Below are 20,366 nucleotides of genomic sequence, written 5' to 3' on the forward strand. Positions count from 1 at the left end.
TAAAAAAAAGATCACTTATTATTTTCTTTTATTTTTCGTAAAATATGTGTTACATTCAAAAGCATATATATAACCTACTTAAATGTTACAATGCTTAAGAATAAAAGAAACGTTTATAAACTAGCCACCAAATTTAAGCAGGGAAACATTGCCTGTACTTATGTGTTCCTTCCTTTTCATTTTTTGGCTATCCCTCCGAGGGTAATTACCATCCTGAATTTTTTGTTAATAGTTTCTCTATGTGTGCATTCCTGAACTATATATATTTAATATAAATTATATGTAATAAAATGATATTGTGTATATTATTAATATATTAACCTTTCTCTCTATATACATCTATATTTGTATTGTATATATACATATTCCTAAACAATATACTGCTTCATCTTGCTTTTTTTTTGTAAAAATAGTATTACACTCAAGGCACTTTTTCTGGGTTCCTTTTTTCATTCAGTGTTGCATTTTTAAGATTCATTTTTTGTGTGTTTTGTGATAATTCATTCTTTTTCTTTTACATGCCTGCTTGATTTTGCATCCTGTAATTATAATATGATTTATTTGTCTTTACCTCCTGGGTTGTTGTCATTTTTGTTGTTACTAAAAAGAGTTCTGCAATAAGCATTCTGGTATGTATCTCTTAATGCTCCTGTACAAAGATTTTTCTAGATTTAGAGTATCAATATAAGAGTACATTTTCCAATTTTTTGGCATTCAAATGCTCAACTTTCCAAGATAATGTGAATTATTTTCCGGAGTGATTGCACTGACTTACACTCTTGCTAGTAGCACAGAAGACATCTTGTTGATCTACAACCCTTTCTCTTAACACTTGGTAATGTTTGACTTCTTTTTCTTTTTGCCACGCCAATCTGGTGAGCGTAAAAAGGTATCTCAGTGCGGCTTTTAACGTGTATTTTCTAAATCACTAATAAGGCTGAGCATCTTATATGCTTTTGCTTTATTTATATTTCCTCTTTTGTGAAATACCTGTTTATTATATATTTCTCCCATTTTTATATTGAGTTTTTAAATTATTTTATGAATTCCATATTGCAAATATCTTATTCCAATTTGTGGCTTTTAATTTTATTTGATGTGTTTTAATACATGGGAGTTTTAAATTTTATTGTAATTTAATTTATCAATATTTTCTTTTATGACTTATGCTTTTTGTGTCTTGCATAAAAATTATTTTGCATTCTAAACTTAAAAAATGTTCTATAAAATTTATTAACAAATTTGATTGTCTTGTCTTTTATACTTAACTCTTTACCAACAGGGAATTGAATTTTGTGTGTAGAAGTGAGGTAAGAATCCCTTTTATTTCACTGTATGGATAACCAGTGTACCAATTCCACCAACTCCATTGCTTTCCAAGTATCTTCAGCCTACCTGTCTCATATATTAATTTATCTACAAATTCTTTGGGCCTTCAATGTAGGTATTAGATAATAATATAGTCTACAGAAAATGACAGTTTTATTTATTTATTTATCCTGTTACTTTATTTCTTTCTTTTTACTTTTTTTTTTAAATTTATTTTTGTTTTGAGACAGACTCTTGCTGTGTCACTGAGACTGGAGTGCATGGCACAATTTCTACTCACTCTAGTCTCGACCTCGTGGGCTCAAGTAATCCTCCCACCTCATCATCCTGAGTAGCTGGGACTACAGGTGCATGCCACCATGCCCAACAAATTTGTTTATTTTTTGTAGAGCTGAGATTTCACCATATTGTCCAGGCTGGTCTGGAACTCCTGAGCTCAAGCGATCCACCCACCCTGGCCTCCCAAAGTGCTGAGATTACAGGTTTGAGCCACTGTGCCCGGCCCTCCTTTTCATTTCTCCTTTCTTTCTTCCTTCCCCCGCCCCCTCCTTTTTTTCTCTTTCTTTTTTTGGGAGTAGGGTGTGGTCTTTTTGCTCTATCTGGGACCAGATCTCCAGGACAATATTGAACCAAAGCATTCCTAAATAGTGGACATCCTTATCTTATTATTAATTTGAAATTGTCGTTTATAGCCTTTCTCCATTAAGAAAGTTATTTACTGCGGTTAATTGATGATAATCTGTATCAGATTAAGGAAGCTGTTTGCCCCCCATGCCTAGTTCACCAAGAACTTAAAAAATTTAGTGTTAAGTTTTGTTAAATGCTTTTTCTATGTGTAATAAATTTTTTTTTCTCCTTTACTCTGTTACTGTGAGTTACTTTATAGTCTTTTTAATATTAAACTGTTCTTGTGGTTTTGGCTACACTGAAGTTTATTATACTGCACAGCCAGGTTTAGGTTAATAATATCTGCTTAAGATATTTAAATTTCTATTGATGTGAGATAATGAACAGTCATTTTTCCTTTTTCTTTAAATTAAAAAAAAAAATCTTCTTTGCCTAATATTGGTAACATTGATTTTTATTCTCTAGATAACTTAATGTGTGATTGAAATTATGTTTCTTAAAAATTAGGTAAAGTTGACTTTTAAAATAATATTGACCTTCTTTTACAAAAAAAGATTCTTAACTACAGTTTCAATTTATTTAATTGAATAATTAATATTCAATTAATTGGTCTCGGACTCCTGAGCTCAAGTGATCCACCCACCTTGGCTTCCCAAAGTGCTGGGATTCCAGGCATGAGCCACCGTGCCCATACAGTGTCACTGAAGTTTTTAAACTTGTTGCATACTGGTAGGCAATAAATTTAAATTAGATTCTGCTGTGTGTGTGTGTGTTTTTTCCCCCACACTTCCTAAGTAGAATCCTTAGGTGGCTCTAACAAATACTAGAAGAGAGAAGATGTCATGGAAAGGATACTTGGATACAATCTTATTTGCCCCTTTCCTGTTGATCAATAATCCCAGGGATTCTAGATGTTTTTTCACTTATGATTGATTTGCAACTAATTTTGAAATATTTCTGAAAATGAAGTCTAATGAAATCTCTTTAAGGGTCCGATTTCAACTGTGAATTAAACAAAAACTTTTAAGTTAGAGATACCCGTCGACTGTGAGGAAGTCAGAATTTTTACTTTGAATCACTTGATTTCTAAATACCAGTTATTATTGTTTTTTACTCTGTGTTTCGGTGTGTGTGAGAGATTATTTAGTGACTATGATTTATGAAATTCACATATATGAGTAAGACTGACAGAGTTTGGATTCATGAAAAGTATGTGTTTTATGCCATTTGAAATATATGCTCTTTTTGGTACTGGTAGCAGCATTTAGAAATATATGACCAATATAATTATTTTCACTTTAGAGATAGAAAAATTAAGCCATTAAAAATAATTTTTAAGGTACCACTAAAATTGAGGTAGGAATCTGAAAAAATTTACTGATGTGGTTCTAGATTTTTGAAAATCTTCTATAAAAAATCTATAGATTTATACCTAGCCACAGTGTCTCCATTGTTGGTTTCAAGTATTGATATTTGTTGGACTGCAGGATGGATAGAGGGGCTCCTCCTTCAGTGGGCTGTGAATGTCCTCCATGTAATAAGTGCAAGACCACAGCCACAATGGCCCTCAACAACAGTTGATCAAGTCTCAGTATAGGAGGACCAATAAGGAAACCACATATTTTTGCTACTTCTATTCCAATTTTCAGAAACACCAAAAAGGACATATTTTTACATGCTGTAAAGAAATCTTCAGCAAATAGGTAGTGAGTTGACCTTCCATATCTTAAAATACATAAAGTAGTTTTTAAAAATAACCATAAAGCTGAGATATGATATAGTTAGATTCTCACGAAAATAAGTTAAGCAACCAAGGGGCACCCCACAGGTTAAATTTAGCAATTTATTTACCCATACATCTTTTAAGAGTCACTTTGCCTGAGAGGCATAGTGGTGTCGCGGCAGTGATGCTGTCTAGGGAGTCAGATGACTTGCTTCCAAGCAGTGTGACCCTAGGCATGTCTCTGGCATTATCTGTGGCTGGTTCTTTAGATAATATCTAAAGATGTCTCCAGATCTGTGGTTCTATATATTTTAGGGCAATATATAATTATCTGGCTTCTTTTCTCACTGCTTATTCAAAGGAACACTAGAACTACAATCCTGAGAGCTCCTGTTAAGATTAAATCAAGGATAGCTGGAGGCAGATGGGGTGGGAAGGGGGGTAGAGAAAGACCAAACTGATTTGGGACCATGAAAAGTGCATTCTTAGATTTTTAGCCAAGAATTGCTTCTTTTGATCATACAACCTATTATTCAGGTTCCTAAGAGATAAAGCAAACTAGATTTGTCCTTATATAGATACAAAAATGAAGCTTAAGGACACCAGCTTATTTTTAGTTTATGTATATCGAATTAAACTGGTCAGCTAGAAATAGGAACAAAAAATCGTAAACCAAATCATAAAATAAGTTTTACTTAGATTTATGCCATTGGATTAGATGCATGTGCTGCCATTCTGCTTTAGGTTGTGATTTTCCAGGAGGTGAAGAATGTAAAATTCAGAGTACATTTTGAGCACTAACATTCTGTAACCTGTGGATCTGAAATGAGGTTACAAAAGCAAGACAGGGGTGGCACCCTTGCTTTGAATTTTATTTCTACAAAAGCAAAAAGAGATGGCCGGGCGCAGTGGCTCACGCCTGTAATCCCAGCACTTTAGGAGGACAAGGTGGGTGGATCACCTGAGGTCGGGAGTTCGAGACCAGCCTGACCAACATGGAGAAACCCCGTCTCTACTAAAAATACAAAAAATTAGCCTGGCGTGGTGGTACATGCCTATAATCTCAGCTACTTGGGAGGCTGAGGCAGGAGAGTTGCTTGTACCCAGGAGGCGGAGGTTGTGGTAAGCCAAGATCACGCCACTGCACTCCAGCCTGGGCAACAAGAGCAAAACTCCATCTCAAAAGAAAAAAAAAAAAAAAAGCAAAAAGAGCTGCTGGTTATTTAGGAGACTGGAGTAATCTTGGAAGATGTGCTCTGAATCTTTTTTCTATTTTCAGAAAGACAGACACATTGTGGAGATGTGGCTGGGCTACTGACTTAGAAAAGGCAGGAGGAGTTACAACATGTTTATGTGCTCCTGTAAACTCAGGCACTGGACTGCTCTTTAGGCTGCCTCCCTGAATCAGTTAGAATGTTTTTGGCTGCAAGTAACAGAAAACCCAATTCTAAGTGGCTTAAGCAATAAGGGAATAAAGTTATGCCATTGGCAAGAGGTGGGGCAAGCTCCATCTCTCATTCCCTTCAATTTTCTTGGCTCTGCCATCTTATGTGTATCAGCTTTATCCTCAGGCTGGCAGCCAGATGGCTGCAGCAGCTCTGAGCCTCTTATCTTCCCACAACCACACTGAGAGGAAGAGTGCCTGTTTCTCTTTCTCTGGATGCTGTTGTGGGAAGATGTGTGAAAAAAAAATTGAGAAGACCCCAGCAAACTTTCCCTCATACCTCATTTGAATGACTTTTTGGAAGGCTTAATCATGGATCCTGAGCCAGTCATTGATTAGAGAAAGGACCTAGCTCTGGAGTTGGGAGCAAATGCTTTAGCTGTTATGCTGATATAGAGTAGGGGAAATATGGAATAGATTTTGAGAAGACAAAGTTTGCTTACTTTAAAATATAATTGACGAGAAACTAGGTACAACTCTGGCAAAAATTGGGCTATGGAAATAGCAGCTCCATATTGAGTATTGTCTAACTGCCAGCTAGTATGCTCAGCATTGCATTTGAATCATCTCATTTAATTCTCATAACAATATGAAGTAGGCACAATCGTTATTATTGGGATATCCCTGTTTCCTAGATGAGGAAATCAAGACTTTTAGAGATTCAGGCAATTTACTATAGTTTACAAAGCAAGTTAGTAGTACAATTAAGGAACATAATACTAAAATCCTTGTTCCTAAGAGTTTTCTATCTCCCAGGGAAGAGTACTCTGATTCATGGGTCAAAAATCAGCATGTAACAAATTGGTTAGTTATATGCATAAAAATAGCATCCTGTAAAGGGGTTTACGGAATAGATAGCTTTGGGTAGCATACTATGGGGCCCAGTGAATCTGTGATGTTTGGTTTGCAAAATTGAGGAAATACTAATGATATCAACAGTCATGAAGAAAATGATAAATTTGGGAAAACATGAACTCTTTTAGACAAAGTATGTTTGTTTAAACACACATAAATAACAAAATATGACAGCAAAACATTTTTGTTTAAAATAAAAAATAAAAATATTTGCTTTCTAAATAAAAAAATACCACAAAAAGATTAGATAGCAATTTAGTAGCATTTGGATGGAGATCATATCACCTGACGGAATATGTACAATTGAGCTATAACAAGAAATTTGTAAAAAGAAACATGTTGTTGACTAGATGGGATGAACTGGGACCTGTGTTTATTTTTTGTGTGGAATCATTTAGTAAATTTTGGGACAACTTTATCATGCAATGGAAGGCAATAGGTGACAGTGATTTCTTTACAGCTTAAAGTTTAAACATTGAGCATGATGAAAAGTAAGGAAATCTGCAACTATTGTATTGTAAATGCCGTGAAGTATTTTTCTATTTTAGCTACTGACATGAAACATAAATATATGAAAATTTTTTTTGTCAAGGTAGGGCATTTAATTGTTTGGATTTTCTTGGAAATCGCAGTTGAGTCCAGAAATCAATTACAAAAGCAGTGTGCTTTGCTCCATTTTTTTTTTTTTTTTAAACAACACTTTTCATTTGTCTCTGAACAGGTTTTGCAAGAAACCCATTCTATAGGCAGGTGGCTCCCTGCTCTGCTGTTTTGGAGCTTCAATCACTAGTGACATGCCTGCAATCCACAAAGTCCTGGGTGTCTCCTTTAGCTATCATCATCTGAAAGACATCTAAAAGGGTTTTTTAGTGCTTGAGAGAATTAGGTTTCATTTCTGGCATTCCACAATATAAGTGGAAAAGTTGATCCACACTGACATGAAGGGCTCAATTCTGCATGAACTTTTTGTTTTTCCACCAGAAATAATCCTTTCCTTTTTTTCTTTTTTTTTGTGTAAGGCTCAAGTTCATTTAAAACTTCTTGACTCTTTCCTAGAGACATATAGCTGAGCAAACTAAACCTGTCCCACTGACACTGACATCTATTAGCAAAAGGATGATTATTTTTAATACTAGAGACATGTTTACAGAATCACTGAACTTGCTAAGCAGCAAAATACAGAGACAGTGCACTGAGACCAAGAAGAGTCAATCATCAACCACTCCTGTTGTTTTAAAATAGACTTAATATGCTTTTAAAAGAGTATTATTTCAATAAAATAATCCACAAATAAATACAAAACAAAAGGGCAAATGTAGAGACATATTGCAAGTAAGCATGCATACCAAAAAGGTAAGTGCAAATTAGATTTGAATATTCATGAGTCACAAATCATTGACAGTTTGAAATAATGCAAAACAGCTTTATAAATGAGGTTAAGGCAAGGGACATCAAAGAAATGCATCGTTAAATCAATAGCAGTTTGTGCATATACTTGTAAATTGCGGTTACAAGTTTTGTGACATGGGAGAAAAAATACTGTGTATCTGATGAAGGAGGAAGACACATAAATATTCCTTTTGTATATTGTATTTTTGCAATTCGTCATGCACTTGGAGCCCAGCCAGGTAGAAAGTGGTTGGACATCATCTTCCCTCACCAAGACAGAGTTTTCTTTTCAGAGACAGAGTGTCAGGCCTATGCCTGAAGAGCACTTGCTTGCTCTGCTAAACAATTCAACATGCAATGACTTCTGTAGAGTTGCTTTCCAAAATAAAGATTAGCATCTAGCATACATAACTTTAGAGGCTGGTCAACTTTAAATCTCTACATAGTAAAATAACTTCAGTTGTAGAGCATACTGTCTAGTGGTTGTTTTCCTATTTGGCGGGGATCAGATGAATTCAAAGTATAAGAACAATTTGTAAAAATACTTTGGAATGATTACAGATGTATAGCCATTACTTTTAATGGCAAAAACTGCAACTTTGCACCAACCTAATAACTTATAGGTAACCTTGTAATTTAAATAAAAAACATTTTTATTTTTGTTCAGCAAGTAACTATTAATTTGATACAGATCTTTTTTTGTACCAGTGGCTTTTTGGTGTATGTGTGTGTGTGTGCATGAGAATAGTTGTTTGAAATGATAGGACTTACAGATCAAAAACTTGTTTAGGACTTACCTTAAAGCAGAATCATTTCCAACTGATTTTTTCTCATAAGTTTATATTTGGGTTACTATCTTTAAGTTATGATGTATTTCTTCAAGACACTACTCTGCAAGCCTCTTTACTGTGTTCTGTCTGCTTTTTTTGATGACTGAAGCTAGTGACATCACATGAAAATCATGGCATACAGTAGCACTAATTTGTGGAAGAGTCTGGGGAATTGTGGTCTGTTTAGAAAATTAATCTATATCTTCTGGCTAGACCATGCTTCACAACAGACATTTAGATTTGGGAAGTGAAATGGCGATGAGGCATAACGAGAATGAGAGCCCTCTTTACTGTTGCCAATTTCCTACTCCATTACGAAAGAAGCTAAGATGACTTCTGTATGGTTAGTAATCAAGAATATCCATGAATTCCAAAAGCTATGGCCTTGATATTTTTTTAAGGTCTTTATGTGATGTCAGCATTGATTCAGGGCACATTTAGCATTATATTTGTAAGCCATATATTGTTATATTTGTCCTATAGCTAAAAATTTCTTGACTTTCAAAAGTTATTAACTCATTGGATCTTAATAAGTATTTCTATTATTCCTTTCAATAAATGTTTTGTCATGATATAGTATCAGACTATGTAAGTTATCCAAACTTAATTTATGTTATTAATTGATTAGCCACAATATTTGATTTAATGATTACCAGTTGTAGGGGCATATATTGGTAAACACTATTTTTTTCCCTCTAACCAAATTTATTTCCATTAAGTCATAGTTACTAAACTTTTTTGACAAGGAGGATAATTTACAACAGCTATATACTTGATGATTTTGATTAAGTCTTTCTATGTATGTGTGTGTGAATATATTTTGTTTGTTTGTTTGTTTTTTGGTTTTTGGGTTTTTTTTTTAGACGGAGTCTCCCTCTGTCCCAGGCTGGAGTGCAGTAGTATGATCTCAGTTCACTGCAACCTCCTCCTCCCAGGGTTCAAGCGATTCTCCGGCCTCAGCCTTCCGAGTAGCTAGGATTACAGGCGTGCACCATCATGCCCAGCTAATTTTTATATTTTTAGTAAAGACAGGGTTTCACCATGTTGGCCAGGCTGGTCTCAAACTCCTGACCTTGGGTGATCCACCTGCCTCGGCCTTGCAAAGTGCTGGGATTACAAGCGTGAGTCATTGCGCCCAGCCGAATATATGGTTTTTAAAAATCACTTAATCTGCAAATTAAAACATAACATGTTGAACTAGCCAAGGAATCTAAACATTATTATTCTCCATCCTTACAATCTACAGAGATAAGAGACAAGTCATTGCAGGTTTTCTTCCGCCTTTTTAAACTGAGGGAGATTTTTACATTGAATTTTCATTTCTAGAGCAAGAAAGTGCCTGACTAGTCAAGGCCATCACTGAGATCAATTTCTTTAACCACCCCCCTTGTCTTGGGTCAAGAAGTTAAAGAATCTAGGAGCTGTCATTTTTGGTAATTCAATATCAAAATGAAAGAAAGATAGAATAAAATGAAAGGTTTACCATTGATTCTGAATTACTTAACAATGAAATACTGAATTCCAATGAAGTCTTATGAAAAAGAAACACCCTCTCTCTATCCTAAATGTCACCTTGGGAGACCCTTGGACCTCATGCTCATTTTGCTATGTAAATAGAATTAATTTTATCTTGACACAACAGTGGAGTGACAGTTAAGGGGCTTCTATTTTCTATTCTGCCACTAACTGCTACTATGAACTTGCATAACGTACTTCAAATTTTTGGATTGCTGTTTCCTTACTTATAAAAGAGAAAGCTGGTCTAGAACTGGCAATTTTCAAACTGTGCCTCTGAATCCTTAGGGCTGCAAGGAACCAGCAGAAGTCTTGATGGGAAAAAGACCATTTACTTTTTTTTCTGGTTTGCATATGATCTTCGCAAAATTTAATTTGAGGAAAGGAAAATGACTTCAAAAGTTTGACAAACATTAAATTTAAAAAATTGCTAAGATGTATCTTGCTTTGATAATTCTAATCTGTAACCCATTTTGTTTTGTAACTATGCTAGAGAATATTGGAGTGAACAGAATTGTCATATTGTTGGCTTCTCCTTTTAAATAGAGATTGTAAAAAGAATTCCTAAACCTTATAGAAAGGAGGGCTAGAAAACACAAACTGGAAGGTAAGATCTTAGTACAATTTTAACTGAGCTTATATGTGATGTCAAGACAACTGCTGAACATGGTATGCGCACCTCTCAGCCAGGCCTGCTCTGTCCCTGGGCCACAATGCTACACAATCCCTGGGGGTACCATTGTATTGGAGTTTACCTGAATGATGCCCTTGAATGTTGTTGACGGATGCATCACCTATGTGGCTTATATCAGGCGTGGCTTTTTCATCATTTGGTCAAGAGCTACTTCTCTTTCAAGGCCTACGTCAGAGATCCTAGCGTGATTCATACCCTCTTACTACCTCCTTTCTTCAAAATTAGTTTCTCCCTCCTTTGTGATTTCAGGGCATTTTATTTTAACCTTTTAAAGAATACTATGCCATTGTATTATAGTTAATAGTATTTGGGTGCCCATCTCCCTTGTTAGGTTTTGAGCTTTTAGAAGGCAGGGTCTGGGTTTTAATCTCATTTGAATTTGTGTGTGTGTGTGTGTGTTTTCTTGTTTGTTTGTTTGTTTTTTGGTTTTGAAACAGGATCTTCCTTTGTCTCCCAGGCTGGAATGCAGTGGCACAATCACTGCTCACTGCAGCCTTGACCGTCTGAACTCAAGTGATTCTCTTATTTCAACCTCCCAAGTAGCTGGGACGACAGTCATGCACCATCATGCCTATGAAGATAATTTAATTTATAATAAATTATTTATACAAACAATAATACTCAGTATATTTTCCCAAGACCTTGATAAAACATGACAGTAGTATTCTTTTCTTGCCATATATACTCAATTCAACACAACAAATACCATGCTGATTGTATGCTCTTCTACGTGTTAAGGGGGTATCATGTACGAACCCCATCCAGGGAGCATGGGAGTCAATAAAACCTATACCTTTCAGAATTAAAATATGAGGCAGTACATGATTAGTGCTGTATTATAAGTGTGAACCACAGTGCTTTGGGAGCTCTAAGGGCTTGGGATTAATTCAATGATTGCACATAAAATCAGTTTGCACATAAAATCACTTTGGTTTGGAGCAGTGGGATTTCAGCAGGCAAAAATATACAAGGGGCAAGAGTAAGGGCAATGTCCAGCATGAAAATGATGGGGATTTTATGGTATGTGAGAATGATTACATATTAGATACAGAAATAGTATAGATTTTGCAGTAGTTGGGAAGAAGCCTGGAAAATTAGGTAGAATTTAAGTATGGTATTAATTACTTAAATACCATAATAAAAAGTTTAGAATTACGTCCCTGAAAAATTGGAACTCATCAAATGAGAAGCAAAAGAAGAAAAACTTGGATTTACAAAGCTTAATCTGGTAGTATTAGGCAAAATTAATTGAAGGGCAAACTTTGAAGATGGGGAGACCAGGTTAAGCAAAAGATAATCTGAGGACTTAATTTGGAATATAGCTATGAAAAAGAAAGGAGAGAATGAATGTGACAGTAAGATAAAGAATAAGAAATGGAAAATATTTCTGAAATACACTAAATAGAAGATATGGAAGTGGTATTGTGACAAATTATTACACAAACTTTCAATCTGGTATTAATTTTCAATACCTTTGGTGCCTCCAACATTATTAAAATATTAAATTAATCATTAGTAATAGTCATGTTTATTTTTTAGTGAAGTGGTAATGTTATTCTTAAATCTGTTGTCACATTTGTCACACTTGCCATTAGGTAATCAATCTATCAAGGGTCTTATTCACAATTCTTACAACCAAAGACTTAAATATCTCATTTTTCCTATTTTAGGGTCCAGGCATGGAATGTTTTTTTAGTAAGTTTAAACAGAATTCAAAAACACCCATAGTGATAATATATGTAAATTTAGAACACTCTAAAATCTGAGTTATCATATAATATTTTATCTAAAATAATCAAAAGCTATTACACTTTGTTGCTAAATTTTGACTTAGACACTCCTAAGTGCTGAAGGAATGCCCCCATCTTAAATTTTAAAAAGTTGACTCCAGGGTCAACAGTGTTGGTACAAGATACAGAGATTGAATCTGTCAAGGGGCGATGTCCTGGAGAAGAAAACAAAGCAGGTACATACTTGCAGTTATTTGCTGCTGAGTACCTACAGAATTGGATTCCATCATTTATTGGTGGTGACTGGGGCTGATGGCCACTTTGGAATGCAGAAAAAGGAGGAGGAGGATGAAAGGGACAGGATGCCTCAGGGATCCATTCCCTGGTCTCATTCTTTCTCTTATTCTCCAGTCCCTCCTCACCAAGGACCCTGGGACATGCGCTCCACTCCTCCTGTAGGACTTCTTCATCTTTAGATCTTTGAGACATGGCTGGTGGAGGGGCTCAGTAATTTGAGGGATCTTTCTCTTAATAATATACTAAGAAGCTTAATAATCTGCTATCTAGATATTGATCCTATCTTTGGGTAAGGGGTCACAGAAACCTTATAAGTTAAAAAAAAAAGTGTTTTTTTTTTTAAAAAAAACAAAACTCCAGAAAAGGAGATATAACACATTTTCTCAGAAATCCTTCCTGGAATCTAAAATATTTTACTATATGAGTTGAAAATATTATCTACTAAAAGTGCAATTTATGTGTAGAGCATCAAACAGAATTTTATTGATACAAGTAGGTAAAAATATTTTTTTCTTCATAAAATACTGATATTTTTGCAGTTGAATGCTAATAATATGGATAGTAACTACAGAATTGGATTCCATCATTTATTGGTGGTGACTGGGGCTAATGGCCACTTTGGAATGCAGAGAATATTTATTCAATGTTGATTGAATAGACATTAAAACAGAAACATTTTTAATTGATCAATATTGCTTATATGTCTCAATTTTCTCAAATGTTTTATTGTATTCTTCTAAACAGATAGTACTCAAAATTCCTATGAAGCCTTTTTTTTCATTTAAGCTCCCTTGTTAGGTTTTGAGCTTTTAGAAGGCAGGGTCTGGGTTTTAATCTCATTTGAATTTGTGTGTGTGTGTGTGTGTTTTCTTGTTTGTTTGTTTGTTTTTTGGTTTTGAAACAGGATCTTCCTTTGTCTCCCAGGCTGGAATGCAGTGGCACAATCACTGCTCACTGCAGCCTTGACCGTCTGAACTCAAGTGATTCTCTTATTTCAACCTCCCAAGTAGCTGGGACGACAGTCATGCACCATCATGCCTATGAAGATAATTTAATTTATAATAAATTATTTATACAAACAATAATACTCAGTATATTTTCCCAAGACCTTGATAAAACATGACAGTAGTATTCTTTTCTTGCCATATATACTCAATTCAACACAACAAATACCATGCTGATTGTATGCTCTTCTACGTGTTAAGGGGGTATCATGTACGAACCCCATCCAGGGAGCATGGGAGTCAATAAAACCTATACCTTTCAGAATTAAAATATGAGGCAGTACATGATTAGTGCTGTATTATAAGTGTGAACCACAGTGCTTTGGGAGCTCTAAGGGCTTGGGATTAATTCAATGATTGCACATAAAATCAGTTTGCACATAAAATCACTTTGGTTTGGAGCAGTGGGATTTCAGCAGGCAAAAATATACAAGGGGCAAGAGTAAGGGCAATGTCCAGCATGAAAATGATGGGGATTTTATGGTATGTGAGAATGATTACATATTAGATACAGAAATAGTATAGATTTTGCAGTAGTTGGGAAGAAGCCTGGAAAATTAGGTAGAATTTAAGTATGGCATTAATTACTTAAATACCACACTAAAAAGTTTAGAATTACGTCCCTGAAAAATTGGAACTCATCAAATGAGAAGCAAAAGAAGAAAAACTTGGATTTACAAAGCTTAATCTGGTAGTATTAGGCAAAATTAATTGAAGGGCAAACTTTGAAGATGGGGAGACCAGGTTAAGCAAAAGATAATCTGAGGACTTAATTTGGAATATAGCTATGAAAAAGAAAGGAGAGAATGAATGTGACAGTAAGATAAAGAATAAGAAATGGAAAATATTTCTGAAATACACTAAATAGAAGATATGGAAGTGGTATTGTGACAAATTATTACACAAACTTTCAATCTGGTATTAATTTTCAATACCTTTGGTGCCTCCAACATTATTAAAATATTAAATTAATCATTAGTAATAGTCATGTTTATTTTTTAGTGAAGTGGTAATGTTATTCTTAAATCTGTTGTCACATTTGTCACACTTGCCATTAGGTAATCAATCTATCAAGGGTCTTATTCACAATTCTTACAACCAAAGACTTAAATATCTCATTTTTCCTATTTTAGGGTCCAGGCATGGAATGTTTTTTTAGTAAGTTTAAACAAAATTCAAAAACACCCATAGTGATAATATATGTAAATTTAGAACACTCTAAAATCTGAGTTATCATATAATATTTTATCTAAAATAATCAAAAGCTATTACACTTTGTTGCTAAATTTTGACTTAGACACTCCTAAGTGCTGAAGGAATGCCCCCATCTTAAATTTTAAAAAGTTGACTCCAGGGTCAACAGTGTTGGTACAAGATACAGAGATTGAATCTGTCAAGGGGCGATGTCCTGGAGAAGAAAACAAAGCAGGTACATACTTGCAGTTATTTGCTGCTGAGTACCTACAGAATTGGATTCCATCATTTATTGGTGGTGACTGGGGCTGATGGCCACTTTGGAATGCAGAAAAAGGAGGAGGAGGATGAAAGGGACAGGATGCCTCAGGGATCCATTCCCTGGTCTCATTCTTTCTCTTATTCTCCAGTCCCTCCTCACCAAGGACCCTGGGACATGCGCTCCACTCCTCCTGTAGGACTTCTTCATCTTTAGATCTTTGAGACATGGCTGGTGGAGGGGCTCAGTAATTTGAGGGATCTTTCTCTTAATAATATACTAAGAAGCTTAATAATCTGCTATCTAGATATTGATCCTATCTTTGGGTAAGGGGTCACAGAAACCTTATAAGTTAAAAAAAAAAGTGTTTTTTTTTTTAAAAAAAACAAAACTCCAGAAAAGGAGATATAACACATTTTCTCAGAAATCCTTCCTGGAATCTAAAATATTTTACTATATGAGTTGAAAATATTATCTACTAAAAGTGCAATTTATGTGTAGAGCATCAAACAGAATTTTATTGATACAAGTAGGTAAAAATATTTTTTTCTTCATAAAATACTGATATTTTTGCAGTTGAATGCTAATAATATGGATAGTAACTACAGAATTGGATTCCATCATTTATTGGTGGTGACTGGGGCTAATGGCCACTTTGGAATGCAGAGAATATTTATTCAATGTTGATTGAATAGACATTAAAACAGAAACATTTTTAATTGATCAATATTGCTTATATGTCTCAATTTTCTCAAATGTTTTATTGTATTCTTCTAAACAGATAGTATTCAAAATTCCTATGAAGCCTTTTTTTTTCTTTTAGGAAGGGAGGGAAAGGAAGGGGCTTGTTTACCCCAAATTCAGGATAATCGTATCTATGCAGGAAGAGAGGGAAGAAGGATGGATTGAAGAGGGGTTCAGGGTTCCAAAGATATTGGTAGCGTTTCATTTCTTAAGTTGGATATGGGATACACAGATGTACGTCTTATTTATTTACTTACTCATGTTGTTGCATGTAAGCTACAAATATTTTGTGTCTGTTTAATATTTGATAAAATTATTTAAAGCAGATAATTGTAAGACATGGTACAAGTAAAGGTAACGATATAATTATTTTAAAAAAATAATGACACTGCTGCCATCCTTTAGGGTTATTAGGGCTATGGAACTAAGCAATTGGCTGTTTTTCAAAATGTCTTGAGTTTTCCGTTCCAATCTATTAAACAAATAAGGTATTAAATACTATGGGAAAACTGAAGTAGAAAAACAGAAGAAAGACCTAAATACGGTGCTAAGGAATTACAGCTCCTTCAGGCAAGGACCTGAGTGGGGCTGTTTAGACATAAGAGGACTCTGTCTGCTGTTTGAAACGGGGAAAGACTGCTGACAACTAGCATTGTGGGGTGTGCTTTGCATGGCTCTTTCCAGAGTTCAAATCAGAGCACTGTAATTCAGCCATGTAACGTGAACCAGTTATCCTTAATTTCAAAATCATTATTGCATCATTTTCTTTCAGAATTATCGATTACTGTTTATTTATCGATCAAGACTAGTAATAAGACCCAGAATGGTAAAGAGCTGACTCTGTCCTTGAAAATGTTCAGGAGAGGCACCAGTGGTGTCTGTTTCCTCAGGAATTCAGCTTTTACTGAGCATTACCCTGTGTTTATTTCTATCCTTCCTGTTCAATCTTTGCTTTTCTTTTGTCAACCCTATTTGCTCTGAACAGTTGAAAAAAACATCCTAGGGTTTGTTGTACAGTGGGATCCTAACTCATGCTGAATTAAAAGTAAACTACATGTCCTGGGTACCTTCATGACTTTAGTTCTCTTAAAACTGAAACGGAGTGGAATCGGTAGCCTACAGGTGGAGCCTCTAAATCCCTTTATTACCCAAACCTTTATAATCTCTTTGTTTTTAACAAAGTATACACAAGAATGGTAGCAGAACTTCCCAGTTAACATGTCAGGAAATCTCTACTCAGATAAGAATCGAGCTCTTTGGGTTTACTCTTTTCACAAAATATTTAAAACCTAGACAGATCATTTAGATGTTGTTTATTTTGATGACCAGATAGATTCTTTTGTTTTGTAAAAGCCACATGCCCATTTTGCCTTCTTTGGGAATTTTTGTTCTAGCACCCTATCATTATTTGCTACCAAACTTCATATCTTTTGTTTGAAGCATCTGAAAATAAAAGTAGTTGTTTAACTAATTTTCTCTTGAGCTTAATTTGGCAATTATCAAATCACATTTGTCAATGCAACCACTGAATCAGATGTGACCCAGACATCAACATTTTAAAAAGCCTCTGTAACCTTACCTATTATTTCAAGTTATAGTAGCTACAAGCAAAATCTTGATTGGATCAATAAGAAACAAAAATGTGCTCTCCTCTGTCATTTCAAAGTCATCTATTAAAACAACTCAAATATAAAATTTAACTACATTGGAATACAAATAGAACAGCATAATGAGGCTTATGTTTAGTAATGCAAAGAGCATTCTGAAAAGTATTTTAAGAAGAATTAATCTAATTCTCACTATTAATATTCTTCCATCATTTGATTTTTATTCTTGGACATGTGGATGCTGTAAACAATGCAATGTAAGATTCATAATTCTTTCTCTTTCTTTCTTTCTCTTTCTTTTTTCTTCTTTCTCTCTTTCTCTCTTTTCTTCTCTCTTTCTTCTTTCTTTCTTTCTTTCTTTTTTTATTTCTTTCATCTCTCTGTCTTTTCTCTCTCTTTCTTATTCTATGTTCCCTTGTATATAGTGAGACATTTCAGAGAATCCTATTTTTTCTTCAGGCACCTGAAGATGATGTGAATATCAAAATGATAAAGAGGACCCAGGAAGAATGACAATGAAATAATAATAGGTTAACTCAACTCATATTTAATTAGGTTCTTGGTAAGTATGTAGTATATCGTTAATAACTACTTATTTACTCAGAAATCATGTTTGTTTTTTGGAAAATTAATTTTATGCTGCAATTTAGAGTAATACTTAGTTTTCTTTAACTATTGAAAAGGCATTAGCAATATTGTATTCTATGTTACACTTAATGGCCATTGCCAAAGCTACACAGAAATATGTAAGATGGTTATTTAATAGCATTCATTTTGCCTTATTATTCCTTGTGGTTCCAAACACTAGAAATACCATTGATAGCTTAAAAACTGTTACATATGGCTGGAACACAAAGTTATTTTTTTTTGTCATCATTGTAAGGGATACTGTGCATCTTATATATCTTGATATCCTATGTACAGAAAGTGACATCTACTGGAGAAAGCAGAACTGAATATTTACTTTCCAAACTATTTTTTCTGCTAAACTTCCAGGCAAGTTGCACTGTCTTCAAGATTATCTGAAACTTGTAAAACAAAGAAAGGTTTTACTTAATTCAGTATGGTGTAAAGCCTGGTTGGTTTTGATGATCACTTTCTTAAAGCCGCCTTGTGGGAAACTGGTTATGGGGTCCACACAAATTATCTGGTAAGAAACGCTATTGAAGATATCTGGAAAACACAACTACAGCACATTCCCTTAAGAATGAAACTGAAATTCTAAATAACCATGAGCCATTGAGTGATGGATTTGAACAGGACTCCACTGCAACACTTTGTCTGAAAATTTTTGGAAAATATGTAACTTCTTTACATGGTCTGGAAATAGGAGTTGTAAAACAAATATGAGATTAGAATACATAATATCTTTCAGATAGAAAGACATTCCCCTACGCTAGTTTGTAGCCTCATGATTATTTATTCATGTTAATAAGATACGTGTCTAACTGCATGATCTAATCAAACTGACGTTCTTAGGGAATGGGGGAATACTAACCAGGTGTTTTTCACTTGTGGTCAAAACTAAGAAATGACCTAAAGCCCTGAAAGACAGAAATTATATCAGCTTTATACTTATGCCAATAATTCCCATTCTTTACGTAATCACTTTCTCTTACAGAGGGCAAAAACCTTTTCCATCTTAATGGAGGGTACTGTGGTGGCCATTTTCAACACTTTAATGAGGCATAGCTACCTTTGGCTGGTTCATACACATCATAAAACTATAATAGTGACTAGAAGTCCGGTTTCTTTGATTCTAGTCTGTTACCTATATGATAAACGTTGCTTCCATATTTGGATTACGCTGTATAATCCTCTGTAGTTTAAATCTCAGATTTTCTACATATGATTGTTATTATTATTTTACATTTTGATTTCATTTTTGTAGCAATGCTCTCTCACTCCCTCTGCTGGCCTTGTTAATTAACAAAACCAGTGCCTAAGTAGTCCTCGTGGGAATCAGTGATACCAAGTGGATGACCCGTAGACTGCCCTCTGTTTTGTGTTGGGACCCAATCAGAAAATCATGCTGATTGTCCTCGGTATGAAACAAAAAAGGCCAAGAGAAAATTTGTTGTGGGTAGTGAAAACAGAATGGCATGCTTATTTTTACAGTTTTAAGAAAGAATTTAATGAAAGGGATAATTCACAAATCTTAAAAATGTGCTATTTTTCAAAGGAATAACACCAGTTACCCACATTCTATTGAAATGTATATGTACTTAGTAAAAGGCACTCAAAACAAGGTGTATCAATTGTGTGTTTCGGTGTTTACACACCGGAGGGTTAAATGAAGGTTGTCTGGCTTCGCTGGTAGGATTCTGAACCTGGATTAGCTATATAGCTGTCCAATGGATCAGCTTCCCACATCCTAGAGTTCCATTATGGAGTTACAAAGAGAATGACAGCACTTGGCAAGTCCCAGGCCTAATCATAGCACAGAGAAGTGACTTTTGGAAGATACATTACCAAGCAATTAGGACCCATTTAATAAATTACCCCTTATGGAACACTTTGAACCCTAGTGGTCTGAAGAGGTTAATGCACCTCTCACAACTGAGTGCTACTCCGTTTCCAGGGGTAACTTCAAGGCCACAGCTAATCCAAACCTTCTTCTCATCAATGGCCTCTTACTCTTGAGTCACTTGGGTAGTCTGGCATCCGTAAGCCCACACACTTGCACTTCCACCCCTCTGCGTGCCAGATGCTTCATTTTCTTGCCGCTGAATCCATTGGGCGCAGTGCTCATGAGGCCAACAGACTTTGTCCTGCACACTAACTTCCTCCTTGGGCTTTCATGCTTCTTATTTGGTCGTCTTTCTGTTTCTCTTATTTATAGAGAGTTTTAACTTCTGGATTTAGTTTAAATGTTACATCTGATGTAATATACTTTCCTCCAAAATTGTTGAGTAGCAACCACATTTTAAATGAATCCAATACACAAAATTAGGCTTTAGGATATTATTAAATTTGTAAAAAAAAAAAAAAAAAAAAAAAAAAAAAAAAAAAAAAGAGAGATTATATCCTCACAGTAGATGTATATTTGTAAACTGGAATCTTAACTATGGTTAGACACTAAAAAACATTTAAAATATAACTGTAAGGGAGAAAAAGCTTTGTTT

Source organism: Mandrillus leucophaeus, unplaced genomic scaffold (genome assembly GCF_000951045.1).
Source record: "Mandrillus leucophaeus isolate KB7577 unplaced genomic scaffold, Mleu.le_1.0 Scaffold417, whole genome shotgun sequence".
Classification (NCBI taxonomy): domain Eukaryota; kingdom Metazoa; phylum Chordata; class Mammalia; order Primates; family Cercopithecidae; genus Mandrillus; species Mandrillus leucophaeus.